General features: G+C 39.5%; 1 pseudogene; it reads left to right on the top strand.

Annotated features, from left to right (window-relative positions):
* The first annotated feature begins 757 nt into the window (after positions 1 to 757).
* LOC133048597 (histone H3.3A-like) lies at positions 758 to 1,584 on the top strand (annotated as a pseudogene).
* Positions 1,585 to 16,891: the final 15,307 nt, after the last annotated feature.

The raw sequence follows: 16,891 nt of genomic DNA, 5'->3' as shown, positions 1-16,891 counted from the left end.
AATACAGACTATTGTGGTTATGTTTGTTTACACATTAAGCGGTTTCTTTTTTCTTTGTCTTTGGTGTACTGCAGATGCACTTCAACTTACAAAGTATGAATTTCTTCTTATCCTATTTGTAATGCATTGTGTTTTTTGTCTTTGTGGTTTCATATCTCTCCTTAGCTCAAGAAAATTCTATCATTGTCTCTTCAAGTAGTGTCCATCTTCCTCTTTCTTCATTCTCTCCTGAGAATTGATTTGATGCATGCTGGACCTTCTTATTTTATCCTGTAGGTCTCTTGATTTCTCTTTCATATCATCTATTCTCTATTTTCTGTGTTGTTATTGATTATATTCATCAGTGTCTAAAATGCTGCTTTAATATATATATTGCAACAATTTTATTTTACCCTTTCAAAATTTTATTTGCTTATTAAAAAAAAAAAATCTGTTGGTCACTCTGGGGTTTTACTGGTAGCTCAGACAGTAAAGAATCCACCTGCAATGTGGGAGACCTGGGTTTGATCCCTGGGTTGGGAAGATCCCCTGGAGGAGGGCATGGCAACCCTGCCTGGAGATTCCTGCCTGGGATTCCTGCCTGGAGAGTCCCCATGGACAGAGGAGCCTGGAGGGCTACAGTCCATGGGGTTGCAAATAGTTGGACATGACTGAGCAATTAAGCACAGTACAGCGAAGCTGGTCACTCTAGATAGTCTCCTGTTGCTTGCTCAGTGCGGTATTTTCATTAAAAAAATTTCAACTGGTGTTCGCAGCCGCCGCCGCGCCGCCGTCGCTCTCCAATGCCAGCGCCGCCTCTAGCTCGCCGAGCTCCAGCCGAAGGAGAAGGGGGTTAAATAAGGAGGTCTCTATACCATGGCTCGTACAAAGCAGACTGCCCGCAAATCCACCGGTGGTAAAGCACCGAGGAAGCAACTCGCTACAAAAGCCGCTCGCAAGAGGGCGCCCTCTACTGGAGGGGTGAAGAAACCTCATCGTTACAGGCCTGGTACTGTGGCACTCCGTGAAATTAGACGTTATCAGAAGTCCACTGAACTTCTGATCCGCAAACTTCCCTTCCAGCGTCTGGTGCGGTAAATTGCTCAGGACTTCAAAACAGACCTGCGCTTCCAGAGCGCAGCTATTGGTGCTTTGCAGGAGGCAAGTGAGGCCCATCTGGTTGGCCTTTTTGAAGACACCAACCTGTGTGCTATCCATGCCAAACGTGTAACAATTATGCCAAAAGACATCCAGCTAGCACGCCGCATACGTGGAGAACGTGCTTAAGAATTCACTATGATGGGAAACATTTCATTCTTTAAAAAAAAAAAAAAAAATTCTCTTCTTCCTGTTATTGGTAGTTCTGAACGTTAGATATTTTTTTTTCCATGGGGTCAAAAGGTACCTAAGTATATGATTGCAAGTGGAAAAATAGGGGACAGAAATCAGGTATTGGCAGTTTTTCCATTTTCATTTGTGTGTGAATTTTTAATATAAATGCGGGGACATAAAGCATTAATGAAAGTCAAAATGTTTCAGTGAACAAGTTTCAGCAGTTCAACTTTATAACAATTATAAATAAACCTGTTAAATTTTTCTGGACAATGCCAGCATTTGGATTTTTTTAAAACAAGTAAATTTCGTATTGACTGCAACTAAATGGTGTTTGTAGCATTTTTATCATACAGTAGATTCCATCCATTCACTATACTTTTCTAACTGAGTTGTCCTACATGCAAGTACATGTTTTTAATGTTGTCTGTCTTCTGTGCTGTTCCTGTAAGTTTGCTATTAAAATACATTAAACTATTAAAAAAAAAATTTCAACTATAACATCTTATACAAGTTCTTTTATACATATAGCTGATAATTTTAAATATCTAAAGTTCTTGAGTATTCAAATTTGTTTATTATTGATGTTGATATTCATTTACAGAAACTTGTGTACTTCATTGTTCACATTTCCTTGATTGTAGGCTCATCTAAGTTTGATTTGAATTTAAGAAATCTTAAGGGACTAAATTGATGATGTTTCCCCCTAAGATATATTTACGGATGTTTCTTCTGGAGACTAGAGGATATTAGTTACTTTAAACCAAGTATGTAGTCACACTGGTTCTCTTGGGAGCCAAGACCAGGTGCAGTACCGGTACATCATCTGTCCTTCATGCAACCCTACCTTTCAGATTTTCCTAGAACGTACTGCTTCTCTTTCAGTTATACCTTTATTTCTCTTTCCCTTTTGAAGTTTTCTTTACTTTCCTGAAAGATCAATAATACAGTAAAAAGTTTTGCCCTGGATCTAAATGTTTTGTAGTGGAAGGTCCTTCAAATATCTTTTGCCCCATACTCCGTGAAAGAGAAACTACCTTCTATTTCTAATAGCTGTTGAGTTTTACATTTTAAATGTGTGTAATTAAGTACATCCATTCCTGCTTTATTGACTACACCAAAGCCTTTGACTGTGTGGATCACAACAAACTGGAAAATTCTTAAAGAGATGGGAATACCAGACCATATGACCTGCCTCCTGAGAAATCTGTATGCAGGTCAAGAAGCAACAGTTAGAACCGGACATGGAACAATAGACTGGTTTCATATCAGGAAAGGAGTAAGTCAAGGCTGTATATTGTCACCCTGCTTATTTAACTTATATGCAGAGTACATCATACATGAAATGCCAGGCTGGATGAAGCACAAGCTGGAATGATGATTGCTGGGAGAAATATAAAAAACCTCAGATATGCAGATGACACCACCCTTATGGCAGAAAGCAAAGAAGAACTAAAGAGCCTCTTGATGAAAGTGAAAGAGGAGAGTGAAAAAACTGGCTTAAAACTCAACATTCAAAAACTAAGATTATGGCGTCTGGTCCCATCGCTTCATGGCAAATAGTTGGGGAAACAATGGAAACAGTGAGAGATTTTATTTTCTTGGGCTCCAAAATCACTGCAGATGGTGACTGCAGCATGAAATTAAAAGAGGCTTGTTCCTTGGAAGAAAAGTTATGACCAACCTAGACAGCATATTAAAAAGCAGCAACATTACTTTGTCAACAAAGATCCGTCTAGTCAAAGCTATCATTTTTCCAGTCATGTATCATAGTCCATGATCATAGTCTTGTATGGATGTGAGAGCTGGACTATAAAGCTGAGCACCAATGAACTGATGCTTTTGAACTGTGTGTGGTGTTGGAGAAGACTCTTGAAAGTCTCTTGGACTGCAAGGAGATCCAACCAGTCAATCCTTAAGGAAATCAGTTCTGAATATTCATTGGAAGGACTGATGTTGAAGCTGAAACTCCAATACTTTGGCCACCTGATGTGAAGAACTAACTCATTTGAGAAGACCCTGATGTTGGGAAAGATTGAAGCGGGGAGGAGAAGGGGATGACAGAGGATGAGATGGTTGGATGACATCACCGACTCGATGGACATGAGTTTGTATAAGCTCCAGGAGTTGGTGATGGACAGAGAAGCCTGGGGTGCTGCAATCCAGGGGGTCACAGAGAATCAGACACGACTGAGTGACTGAACTGAATTGAATTAAGTACATTGATATTCATTACTGTTGTAACCTCTTATCTTTTATCTGTATAAAACATCATTTTTTATCATGTCATATTTAATGCTTTTTTCCCTTCAATGCTATTTTTCCAATATTTATGTTATCACTTTTGTTTTCTTTTTGTTAGCATTTTCTTACCATTGGTTTGTTTCTCATTGATCAGAATTTTTGCATTTTTAAATTTTTTAAAACATTTATTGGTAATTTCTCATTTATATTAGACAATGTGCAATATACTTGCGCAGTTTCATTATACATGGTTTCATTTCTCATTTTCAGCATTTTAGGGACCTATCGATCTAAAGATTTGAATTTTCAGTTAAGAGAAATAAGTAATTTAATTATTTTCTCCTTCTAGTCTCTTTTTGCTCTTCAGTTCAAAGTTCTAACAGATTTTGGAATTTCTGGATTTAGCTAACATTTTAAAAATCATTATTTCTTATGATTTCTTTTTCCATTTGCCTTGCATTATAGGATAACCTCATATTTTAATCCCTCAGTTTAATAACTAATTTTCACCACAATCTATTCTGTCATTCAGCTATTTTATGCGTGCATGCTAAGTCGTTTCAGTCCTATCCAACTCTTTGTGGCCCTATGGACTGTAGCCCTCCAGGCTTCTCCATCCAAGGCATTCTCCAGGCAAGAATACTGGAGTGGGTTGCCATGCTCTCCTCCAGGGGATCTTCTCGACTCATGGATCGAACCTGTGTCTCATGTCTCCTGCATGGCAGATAGATTCTTAAAACTAGTGCCACCTGGGAAGTCCCTCAGCTATTTTATTAAATTTTAATTTTAGCAAATATGTTTTGAAAGATTCAATTATTTTTTTACTGTGGCTCATATGTTTTCTTTTACTTTTTAAATACAGAGGCAATATTCTCAAAATTTTCTGAGAATATTTTTAAAAATTAATTCAAAAATTTCTGCTTTTTCCTGTTTTGATTCTGATCACTGGCAATTAGTTCTCTGAGTTCTGTTCATCTCTTATTTTTCTTTATTTTTCACTGCTTGCCTATCATAATTACTGGTAATTTTTGATAGCTCATTTGTACTTACAGATTAGGGCCTGTAGTAATCTCATGAGTAGCTATGCTGATAGTCTCTGACTGAGGGTCTCTATTCTAAGGACAGTGATTGCAGGTTTCTATTAGAGCCTTCACAGCTTTGTGGAAGTAGGAATTGAGTTTTATGCCTGCTTGGCAATTTTGTTGGATGGATTTTTCTTTTTTATGAGGAGGCTCTTTGTCCCTTGTAAGGACTGTAAGTTACCTGGGCTAGTGTCTCATTTCACTTGTCTTAGAATGCATTTGTTTTCTTCCTGGAGTAGAACTAAGTGATTAATGAATCAGCCTCCTTTCTAGGGCCCACTTTTTCTCCTAGCACTCACTTTTATGGTCAGGAAGCTGTTTCGTGTTTCTGAGGAAAAACACTAGCATGGTGGGGTACTCTCTTTTGTGATTTTTGCCTCTTTCTGAGGCTTTGATTTCTTATCCCTACCAGGTTTTGTCCAACATTCATACACACCACACACACACGCACACACGCACACACACACACACACACACACACACACGCACAATCTCTCTCTCTCTACCTCTGGCCCAAATGCTATATATGGGAGGGTCTGCCAGAACTGGGGAGGGAACTGCATATGCTCAGGCCACAAATCTATAAAGCCTTCCAAGACCCTGAAGGGCCCTGGACAGTCACCCAGGCCTAGGCTTCTAGCATGAAACCCTGGGATCCTAATCTGACATCTACCAAGATCCAAGGCCATAGCAACTTGAACATGCCATTTTATTCTGAAATTAGAAAATTAGGTTCAGGCAGTCAGAGGACCTGAACAGGAGCCTGCCTGATAATACCCAATGCTGTCAGCTTTTGCCATCTCTTTCTCCTCTTCCAATAGACCAGAGTACAGTGCCTTCCAAAGACAACTTGCCTATATGTCTATGCAAACCACAGACCATGTCACACTCACCTGCCTAGAGCCTCCAATAACTGAAGGAGGGGCACTCAAGCTCTGTGATTGCCTGAACACAGGCAGACCATGGGCCCATTCAGGATTGGCAGTAGTTTTGCCACTCTCATATACTGGAGAAAGGCTCATTAAACCTACAGCCTACAGGGTGTCTACATTTCACTGCCAACCTTCCAAAACAACAGCCTGATGCCCTGAACTATGGCAGAGCAAACAGTCTCACTTTAAGACCTGGGACTCAATCTCAATGAATGCAACAACCTTTCCAGTAGAAGTTGAGTCCAAGGGAATAAATGGCCCTTACTCCCTGAATCCAAGGGGTACACTAAGGAGTACATAGACTATGGCGCTAGGCACCTTGGGCTCCTCATCTGGACACTGCTTTGGAGAAAAAGCAAGATGCTCCAAGTAGGGAATATCAATGTATGACAAAACCCACTGGAAAAAAAAATAATAATAATAACAAGTAGGGAATAAAAAGAAAACACACACATGCTCTCACACACAAAAAACAAAAAAGTCCCAGACACTCACCAATATCCTCAGAGCTAGTTGCTTGTCGTGGCAGCTGCGGGGCATCTAAAATTCTTGGCAGGGGGCCTCTGTCCCTCCTAGAGCACTTAACCTTGAAGAGCAACCTCAGGGCATTGCTCTCTCTGACCCAGTCCGTCTATCTGCACCAGTGATGGGGGAACTGGCTCCTTCACCCAAGTCTCTCGGTTGGGAAATAGTCTCCTTTGAATACCAAGTAGAATGCTCAGAGAATGAGGGATGAGGCCAGGGCTGGAGCCAGAGCCAAGTCCCAGGGGTTGTGCAGTGTGAAGTTTCCCAGGAAAGCAAACCACAGTGCAGTTGGAACTTGCAAGGTGAGGTACGTGACTTCGGCTGTTCGGGGAAATAAACGCGGGTCCTAACCCGGGCAGGTTGGGCTGGGATGCGCGAAGCGTCTAGGGGTGGATCAGAGTATGGAGAAATGATCCCCTGAGGCGGTGCAGCAGACATGAGGCACCTGAGAAGGAAGTCTGATCTCGCGAGATCTCGGTAGATGTACAGCTGCGCTTCCGGGGAGCCTGGGATGAGAAACACCCAGGTGCCCGGATGCCGAAGTTTCCCCCCTTCAGACTAGTCTGTGAGGAGTTTGACTTACCTCGCGTATCGCACAATGTCTAAAGCTCTGGGGGCTTCTTGACCTCCTCTAGTCAGGATCACAGAGCAGTGGCGGCTCAACCCAGAGGTCCGAACAGGTAGGGACAAGGTGCTGTGACCCAAAGGCACCTGAGTGGGACCCCAAACTCTAGCCTTCGGAGAGCCTGAAGTGGCGGGGGTGGGGGAGTGGAGGGGAAGCGACACCAGCCTCTGTCTCTGAACCCGGAGTCCACTTTTTGTCCTCTGCCAAGGCTCAAGGCCACAGCAACCTGTTGCTGCTGCTGCTAAGTCGCTTCAGTCGTGTCCGACTCTGTGCGACCCCATAGACGGCAGCCCACCAGGCTCCCCAGTCCCTGGGATTCTCCAGGCAAGAGCACTGGAGTGGGTTGCCATTTCCTGAATGCTTTCTAATCTTAAAAAACAAACAAACAGACAAACAGGAAAAACACAGCCATTTTTGGGAGCTGTAACTCACATAGCGTACATTTCACTCGTTTAACCTATACAATTCAGTGGTTTTTAGTATACTCAAAAGTTGTGCAACCATTGTCACTTTTGAATCCCAGAAGAGTTCCCATTTTATCACTCCCAAAAGAAACCCCCTGTATTGGCAGTCACTTTCTGTTTGTTCCTCCCCTTAGCCTCTGGCAGCAATTGATTTACTTTCTGCCTTGATGAATTCATCTATTTTGGAGATTTCATATGAAAGGAATCATACAATATGTGTTGTTTTATGTTTGGCTTCTTATATTTAGGATAGTGTGTTCAAGGTTCATCTATGTTGTAACATACATCAGTATTTCATTCCTTTTTATGGCTGCATGATATTCTGTTGCATAGTTATACTACATTTGTTTATCCATTCAGCAGTTGATGGACATTTGAACTATTTTAACCTTTTGACTATTATGAATAGTGCTGTTATAAATATTCATATGCAAGTTTTTGTGTGGAAATATGTTTTCATTTCCCTTGGAATATACCTAGGAGAGGAATTGTTGGTTCATATGGCAACTCTGTGTTTAATTTTTGAGGAACTGCCAAACTATTTCACAAAGAGGCTATATACCATTTTGCATCCCCACTAGCTATGTATGAGGCTTCCAGTTTCTCCACAAACTTGGCAACACTTGTTATTGTACATCTTTTTAGATTATAGCTATTGTAGTGGTCATGAATCAGTACCTCATTGTGTTTGAGAACCTAACTTATTAAGTGTTTTTTCATGTGCTTTTTGGCCATTTATATATCTTTGAAGAAATGTCTATTTAGAATCTAGCCCATTTTTAAATTGGGAATTTTTCTTTTTATTATTATTGTGAGTGTTCTTTATGTATTATAGATACAAATCTGTTGTTATATATATGATTTGTAAATATTTTCTTCCATTCTGTGGGTTGTCTTTTTATTTTTTGAGGTGTTCTTTTGAACATAAGCATTTTTAATATTCATGATATCTATTTACCTATCTACTTATATATTTTTTTGGTTGCTTGTGCCTTTAATATCTTATCTAACTAAGATTTTCTTCTATTTTTTCTTCTAAGAATTTTTAAATTTTGGTTCTTAAATTTAGCTCTTAATATATATTGAGTTAATTTTTGTATGTTGTGTGAAGTAGTAGCATTTTTCTAATAATTTTCTTTGATCCTTTGGATATGGTTTTTTAACAGTTCTTTTAGCATAATTATATTAGGGGATTTGAAGTCTCTATTTAGTTAATTTTATAATCTATGTTTCTCAGAAACTGTTTTTTTTTTTTAATTGCTTTTCCCCCTGTGTGTTGGCCATAGTTGCCTGTTTCTTTGAGGATCTTATACTTTTTTTTGTTGAAATGTGGACATTTAAAATAATACAATGCTATACTTTTGGGTAATAGACTCCTACCACCTCCAGGGTTTGTTGTTGTTGTTATTTGTTGACATTTGTGTTTATTTGTGACTTTTCTGGAATAATTATAGGAAGTCTGTGTTCTTTGTTATATCTGACCACTGATGTCTCCACTTGGTTAGCCTAGTGGTCAGCTCAAAATTGGAGAGAGATTTCCTTAAATAATTTGTATAGGTAAATCTTCCAGTCTTTGCTTGAAGGGCTCTATGTGCATATTGGGTCATGCCTGAGTGCTCTAATTGATTGCTTATAACTTTGCCTTGGCTTTAACTTTCTACTTGTGCAGAACCTCAAGGTCAGTCAGAGGTGAGAGATTAATATGTTCTTAGGTACTTACTGGACATGCACACATTCCTCAACATGATGTGGCCTTCTAGATTCCAGTAACATGTCAGAGCTTTTCAAAGCCCCCTATGGATACTTCATTACCCAGTTTTTTCTTTTAAACTTTTTTGACTGTCCTCTTGGTAGTCCTAGCTGAAATACCACTTCAAGCATCTGCTGATTAGACAATTCCTACATTGTTGTTCAATTACTAAGTCCTGTCTGACTTTTTGCAACGCCATAAACTGCAGCACGCCAGGCTTCCCTGTCCTTCACCATCTCCCAGAGCTTGCTCAAAATCATATCCATTGAGTCAGTGATGCCATCTATTATATTTATCTCATCCTCTGTCACCCCCTTCTCCTTTTGTCCTCAATATTTCCCAGCATCAGGGTCTTTTCCAGTGAGTTGGCTCTTTGCATCAGGTGGCTAAAGTATTGGAGCTGCAGCTTCAGAATCAGTCCTTCCAATGAATATTCGGGGTTGATTTACTTCTAGGATTGACTGGTTTGATCTTCTTGCTGCCTAAGTGACTCTCAAGAGTCTACTCCAGGACCAAAATTCAAAATCATCAATTCTTTGGTGCTCAGCCCTCTTTGTGGTCCAATTTTCACATCCATACAAAACTACTGGAAAAATCATAGCTTTGACTATGTGGATCTTTGCTGGCAAAGTGATGTTTCTGATTTTTTATATGCTTTCTAGGTTTGTTGTAGCAAGTCTTTTAACTCTTGTTGAAGCAAGAGTCTTCTAAGTTTGTAGTTGCAGTCCTTGTCTGCAGTGGTTTTGGAGCCCCCCAAAATTAAATCTGTCACTGTTTCCACTTTTTCCCCATCTATTTGCCACTAAGTGATGGGACCAGATGCCATGATCTTCGTTTTTTGAATGTTGAGTTTTAAGCCAGTTTTTTCACTCTCCTCTTTCACCTTCATCAAGAGGCTCTTTAGTTCCTCTTCACTTTCTGCCATTAGAGTGGTATCATCTGCGTATCTGAGGTTTTTGATGTTTCTCCCAGCAATCTTGATTCCAGCTTGTGATTCGCCAGCCCAGCATTTCACGTGATGTACTCTGCTTAGAAGTTAAATAAACAAGGTGACAATATACAGCCTTGACGTACTCCTTTCCCAATCTGGAACCAGTTCGTTGTTCCATGTCCATTTCTAGCTGTTGCTTCTTGACCTGCATACAGATTTCTCAAGAGGCAGGTCAGGTGGTCTGGTATTCCCATCTCTTTAAGTATTTCTCAGTTTGTTGTGATTCAGACAAAGGCTTTAGCATAGTCAATGAAGTAGAAGTAGATTTTTTTTGGAATTCTCTTGCTTTTTCTATGATCCAACGGATGTTGGCAATTAGATCTCTGGTTCCTCTGCCTTTTCTAAATCCAACTTTAATATCTGGAAGTTCTTGGTTCCCGTACTGTTGAAGCCTAGCTTGAAGAATTTTGAGCATTACTTTACTAGCATGTGAAATGAGTACAATTGTGCAGTAGTTTGAGCATTCTTTAGCATTGCCTTTCTTTGGGATTGGAATGAAAACTGGCCATTTCCAGTCCTGTGGCCACTGCTGAGTTTTCCAAATTTGCTGACATATTGAGTGTAGCACATGTTTTAGGATTAGAAAAAGCTCAGCTGGAATTATATCATTTCCTCTCACTTTGTTCATAGTAATGCTTTCTGAGGCCCACTTGAGTTCACATTCCAGGATGTCTGGTTCTAGGTGAGTGACCTTACCATCATGTTTATTTCAGTTATTAAGGTCTTTTTTTTGCACAGATCTGTGTATTCCTGCCACCTCTTAATCTCTTCTGCTTCTGTTAGGTCCTTATCGTTTCTGTCCTTTATTGAGCCCATGTTTGCATGAAATGTTCCTTTGGTATCTCTAACTTTCTTGAAGAGATCTCTAGTCTTTTCCATTCTATTGTTTTCTTGTATTTCTTTTCATTGTTCCCTTAAGAAGGTTTTCTTTTCTTTTCTTTTCTTGTTATTCTCTAGAACTTTGTTTTCAGTTGGGTATATCTTTCGCTTTCTCCTTTGCCTTTTGCTACTCTTCTTTTCTCAGCTATTTGCAAGGCCTTCTCAGACAACCACTTTGCCTTCTTGCATTTCTTTTTCTTGGGGATGGTTTCAGTCACTACCTCCTGTACAATGTACATTTGTCCACAGTTCTTCAGGCACTCTGTCTACCAAATCTATTCCCTTGAATGTATTCATCACCTCCACTGTAAAATCATAAGAGATTTGATTTAGGTCATACCTAAATAGTGGTTTTCCCTACTTTCTTCAATTTAAGCCTGAAGTTTGCAATAAGGAGCTGATGATCTGAGCCACAGTCATTCCAGGCCTTGTTTTTGCTGACTGTATAGAACTTCTCCATCTTTGGCTGCAAAAAATATAATCAATCTGATTTTGGTTTGACTGTCTGGTAATATCCATGTGTAGAGTTGTCTCTTGCCACATTAAATATTGTTGATTGTTTTTAAGAAATGCCCAGGAGGTAAGTCATTTTTCATAGGATGCCCTCTGCATCAGGTCAAAATAAAGACATACCTTGTGAATGGTACTTTTTAGGGAGCTGGTAGGTGATATAGTGCTATTCTAGGGGCTTAAGGCTTTTGGAGGAGTTCCAAACCCATTCTGTGCTCTCCAGACTCAGGGATTTCACAGCTACTATTGTTGTGAAGTTGTTGGTTTTCAAGCTTGGGAATGTTGGGAAGACAGGATTAGGGCAAGTTAAAATGCCACTAAATTTGCTGCTCTTATCAATGTTCATCTCTTTTCCTTGAGTATACATTTACTATATTGTTGCACATTTTTAGTTAATTTCAGAGTTCTGAAAAAGTTTATTTTGAGGATTTTTGCCAGTGATTTTCCTCATTGCTTATATAGAGAAACAGATTTTCAGTTATCAAGTCCTAAATAACTCAGCCATGATATAACAATATACTTAGCTTTCATAACATTTTTAAAAAATAACTATTGTAATCTTTTGGAATCTACCAATAGTACAAAGATATCATTGTTTGATTATTTGCCTGTTTCTTTCCTAAGGAGTTTTCTACCTTAAGGTAGAAAGCACTTAATATAATTGACAACCTAAGATTATGACTATGAACACAAGCTTTGTCTACTGAAAAAACATTAATATTTGTTTTCTTATAAGTGTATGACTTTTGACATATTGCTAATGTCTCTGACTTTCAATCTTCTCACTTATAAAATAGAAACCATAATATGTACCTCATAGAGTTATGCTGAAGATTGAATGACACAATGTATATAAAGCTCTTTCTTCAATAAATGGTACCTATTATTATTTAAAATTGAAGCTGGTACTTTAGATATAATTTCAGTTGAGGAAATTAGTAGGTGGGATGGTTTATTCATTGACAGAAATTTAATACCCTCCCACCTCTTTCATTTGGTTAGTTTGAAATTTTTTTTTTCATTCTGATTTTTCTGCTGTGGTTTTTGGAGGGATCTCATTTATGTATTTTAATTCCAAAGCACAGGAGAGTCCTCCTTCTTATGGTGTCCCCATAAATTGCACTTATCTCCTTTTACCAAAGGGCCAAGAAAAGTGCTAGAGGTTACCTTTTATCTAGATTGAGCAGTCAGTTGAGCAGAAGTAGGCTTAACACTTCATATAACATAATAATTTTAGGTATATAACTTGGCATGCCAATGATAAACACAGATGTTTCACAGAATGTTATCTATCTTTTGTTGTTGTTTAGTCACTCAGTTATGTCTGACTCTTTGAGACCCTCATGGACTGTAGTCCACTAGACTCCTCTGTCCATGGGAATTTTCAAACAAGATTACTGGAATAGGCTGGCATTTCCTTCTTGAAGAGATCTTCCTGACCCAGGTATTGAACCTGCATTTCTGTGTCTCCTGTATTGCATGTGAATTCTTTACCTCTGACACACCAGGGAAGCCCCATATCTATCTTATTAGTTAAGTAAATATAACCAGTCCTAGATGGCAATAGCATCCAAATGTCAAAATATTACTTCCTCTTATATTTTCCAATATCAGATTATGCCCTTCCCAGTGTGTGTGTGCTCAGTGGCCCAGTTATGTCTGACCCTTTGGGACACCATGGACTATAGCCCACCAGGCTCGTCTGTCCATGACATTTTCCAGGCAAGAATACTGGAGTGGGGTATCATTTCCTACTCCAGGGGATTTTCCTGACTCAGGGATCAAACCCATGTCTCTTGTGTCTCCTGCATTGGCAGGCAGATTCTTACCCAGTAGTAGGTACTAAATTAATCCAATAGATAAAATGAAAAGATACCACTTTTATAATTTTTGGTTGTTGTTGTTCAGTCATTCAGTCATGTTGGACTCTCTGAGATCCCATGGACTGCAGCATGCCAGGCTTCCCTGTCCTTCACTATCTTTTGGAGTTGGCTCAAACTCATGTCCGTTGAGTCAGTGATGCCATCCAACCATCTCATTCTCTGTCACCCACTCCTCCTTCTGCCCTCAATCTTTCCTAGCATCAAGGTCTTCTCCAAAGAGTTGGCTTTTCATATCAAGTAGCCAAAGTATTGGAGCTTCAGCTTCAGCATCAGTCCTTCCAATGAATATTTAGGGTTGATTTTCCTTAAGATTGACTGGTTTGATCTCCTTGCTGTCCAAAGGACTCTCAAGAGTCTTCACCAGAACCACAGTTCCAAAGCATCAATTCTTCAGTGCTCCGTCTTCTTTTTGGTCCAGTTCTCACATCCATATATGACTACTGGAAAAATCATAGTTTTGATGATGCGGACCTTTGTCAGCAAAGTGATGTCTCTGCTTTATAATATGTTGTCTAGGTTTGTCATAGCTTTCCTTCCAAGGAGGAAACATCTTTTAATTTCATGGCCACAGTCACTGTCCACAATGATTTTGGAGCCCAAGAAAATAGAGTCTGTCACTGTTTTCATTTTTTCCCCATCTATTTGCCATGAAGTCATGGGACTGGATGCCCAATTTTCAGTAGCACTTATACAAATAATTAATAACAAAAAATTAAATCCAGTAGTACTCACACACATGAGTGACAAAAATTTAAATTAGGTAAATGTATATAAACTTCCCAGGTGGTGCTATTGGTAAAGAAACTGCCTGCCAATGCAGGAGATGCAAGAACCATAGGTTTGATTCCTGGGTCAGGAAGATCCTCTGGAGGAGGAAATGGCAATCCACTCCAGTATTCTTGCCTAGAAAATTCCATGGACAGAGGAGCTTGGTGGGCTACAGACCATGGAATGGCAAAGGGTTGGACACGACTGAGCAACTGAGTATACACACAAAGTGTATATGTAAGCATTTCTTTATATATAGTTTTCTCAATTAAATAGAGTAAAGCTTTTTGTTTACATGATCTTGTGAGACTCAGAATAAATATGTTCAAGTATTTTGTTAAGATATATTTGAGTACCTGAGTAGTTAATGAGTCAATATTTCAGTTCAGTTCAGTTCAGTCATTCAGTTGTGTCCAACTCTTTGTGACTCCATGAACCGCAGCACGCCAGGCCTCCCTGTCCATCACCAACTCCCGGAGTCCACCCAAACCCATGTCCATCGAGTCGATGATGCCATCCAACCATCTCATCCTCTGTCGTCCCCTTCTCCTCCTGCCCCCAATCTTTCCCAGCATCAGGGTCTTTTCCAATGAGTCAGCTCTTCACATCAGGTGGCCAAAGTATTGGAGTTTCAGCCTCAACATCAGTCCTTCTAATGAACACCCAGGACTGATCTCCTTTAGAATGGAGTGATTGGATCTCCTTGCAGTCCAAGGAACTCTCAAGAGTCTTCTCAAACACCACAGTTCAAAAGCATCAATTCTTCTGTGCTCAGCTTTCGTTATAGTACAACTTTCACATCCATACATGACCACTGGAGAAACCGTAGCCTTGACTAGACGGACCTTTGTTGGCAAAATAATATCTCCGCTTTTTAATATGCCATCTAGGTTGGTCAAAACTTTCCTTCCAAGGAGTAAGTGTCTTTGAGTTGCTACATAGAAATTTATTGGAGGCAGAATACATGGAAAATAGCAGTTGCTATTTTGTGAATTTTGTGTGAATTTTGTGAATTCACAATTGTGAGAATTTTTCCAGTCCACATGTGTTTTCTCTTCTGAAGTTTCAAGGCATCTCCTTAGTTTAATCCTGTGCCTCTTGTTGGGTTTTGGTGATTACAGTCTTTGCTATTTATAAGCATGACTTGCTCACCCAGTCCATGGATTATTTTCAGAGATTATTAGTTTCCTTATATTCTTTCTTTTCTTCCTGCCTTCAGTTAGAGATTTAAGGAAATAGTTAATTTCCAGCATATTTTATAGATGATTTAAAGAGTTTTCTGAAATCAAAATGTTATTTTTTTTTCAAACCTGGATAAAACTAGAGTGAATCCAGAGTATGTGTAGAAAAAAAGGTAAGTGGAATAGAGTACTAAATACAGACTTTATAGGTAGTAGTATTCCTATTGTCATCTACATCATTTGGCTATCCCTTCTTTTACAAGGAAAATGGGTCTAGAATTATTTGACAAGTGGTATCTGTAATACTTTCTTTAGGATCCAAAAACATTCCCCGGCCAAGTGAAAACTGGAGGAAGTTTAATATTTATAGAGAGATTACAGTGATCCAGATGTTGTGATGAGAAGTTCTTTACAGATTATTTAAAGTTTATCCCAGTCCTAAAGTCATTACTATTTTTTTTTTCCTTTTCAGATTAGGAAATTTTTGCTTAGAAGGTTAAATATTTTGTATGGGTCTTACCACCATAAAGATAGAGCCCAAATACCAACTTAGGTCTCAGTTAATTCAGTTGCTCAGTCGTGTCCAGCTCTTTGTGACTCCATGAATCGGAGCACCCCAGGCCTTCCTGTCCACCACCAACTCCTGAAGTTTACTCAAACACATGTCCATCGAGTTGGTGATGCCATACAGCCATCTTGTCCTCTGTTATCCCCTTCTCCCCCTGCCCCCAATCCCTCCCAGCATCTGGGTCTTTTCCAATGAGTCAACTCTTCGCATGAGGTGGCCAGTGTATTGGAGTTTCAGCTTCAGCATCAATCCTTCTAGTGAACACCCAGGACTGATCTCCTTTAGAATGGACTGGTTGGATCTCCTTGCAGTCCAAGGGACTCTCAAGAGTCTTTTCCAGCACCACAGTTCAAAAGCATCAATTCTTCGGTGCTCAGATTTCTTCACAGTCCAACTCTCACATCCATACATGACCACTGGAAAAACCATAGCCTTGACTAGATGGACCTTTGTTAGCAAAGTAATGTCTCTGCTTTTTAATATGCTATCTAGATTGGTCATAACTTTCCTTCCAAGGAGTAAGCGTCTTTTAATTTCATGGCTGCAGTCACCATCTGCAGTGATTTTGGAGCCCAAAAAAATAAAGTCTGACACTGTTTTCACTGTCTCCCCATCTATTTCCCGTGAAGTGATGGGACCAGATGCCATGATCTTAGTTTTCTGAATGTTGAGCTTTAAGCCAACTTTTTCACTCTCCTCTTTCACTTTCATCAAGAGGCTTTTTAGTTCCTCTTCACTTTCTGCCATAAGGGTGGTGTCATGTGCATATCTGAGGTTATTGATATTTCTCCTGGCAATCTTGATTCCAGCTTGTGCTTCTTCCAGCCCAGCATTTCTCATGATGTACTCTGCATATAAGTTAAATAAACAGGGTGACAATATACAGCCATGACATACTCCTTTTCCTGTTTGGAACCAGTCTGTTGTTCCATGTCCAGGTCTAACTGTTGCTTCCTGACCTGCATATAGGTTTCTCAAGAGGCAGGTCAGGTGGTCTGGTATTCCCATCTCCTTCAGAATTTTCCACAGTTTATTGTGATCCACACAGTCAAAGGCTTTGGCATAGTCAATAAAGCAGAAATAGATGTTTTTCTGAACCTACAAGACCTTTTAGAAATAACACCCAAAAAAGATGTCCTTTTCATTATAGGGGACTGGAATGCAAAAGTAGGAAGTCA

This window comes from Dama dama, chromosome 29 (assembly GCF_033118175.1).
Source record: "Dama dama isolate Ldn47 chromosome 29, ASM3311817v1, whole genome shotgun sequence".
NCBI lineage: Eukaryota > Metazoa > Chordata > Mammalia > Artiodactyla > Cervidae > Dama > Dama dama.
The sequence above is the reverse complement of the archived record's forward strand: the minus strand, read 5'-3'. Positions and strand labels throughout refer to the sequence as shown.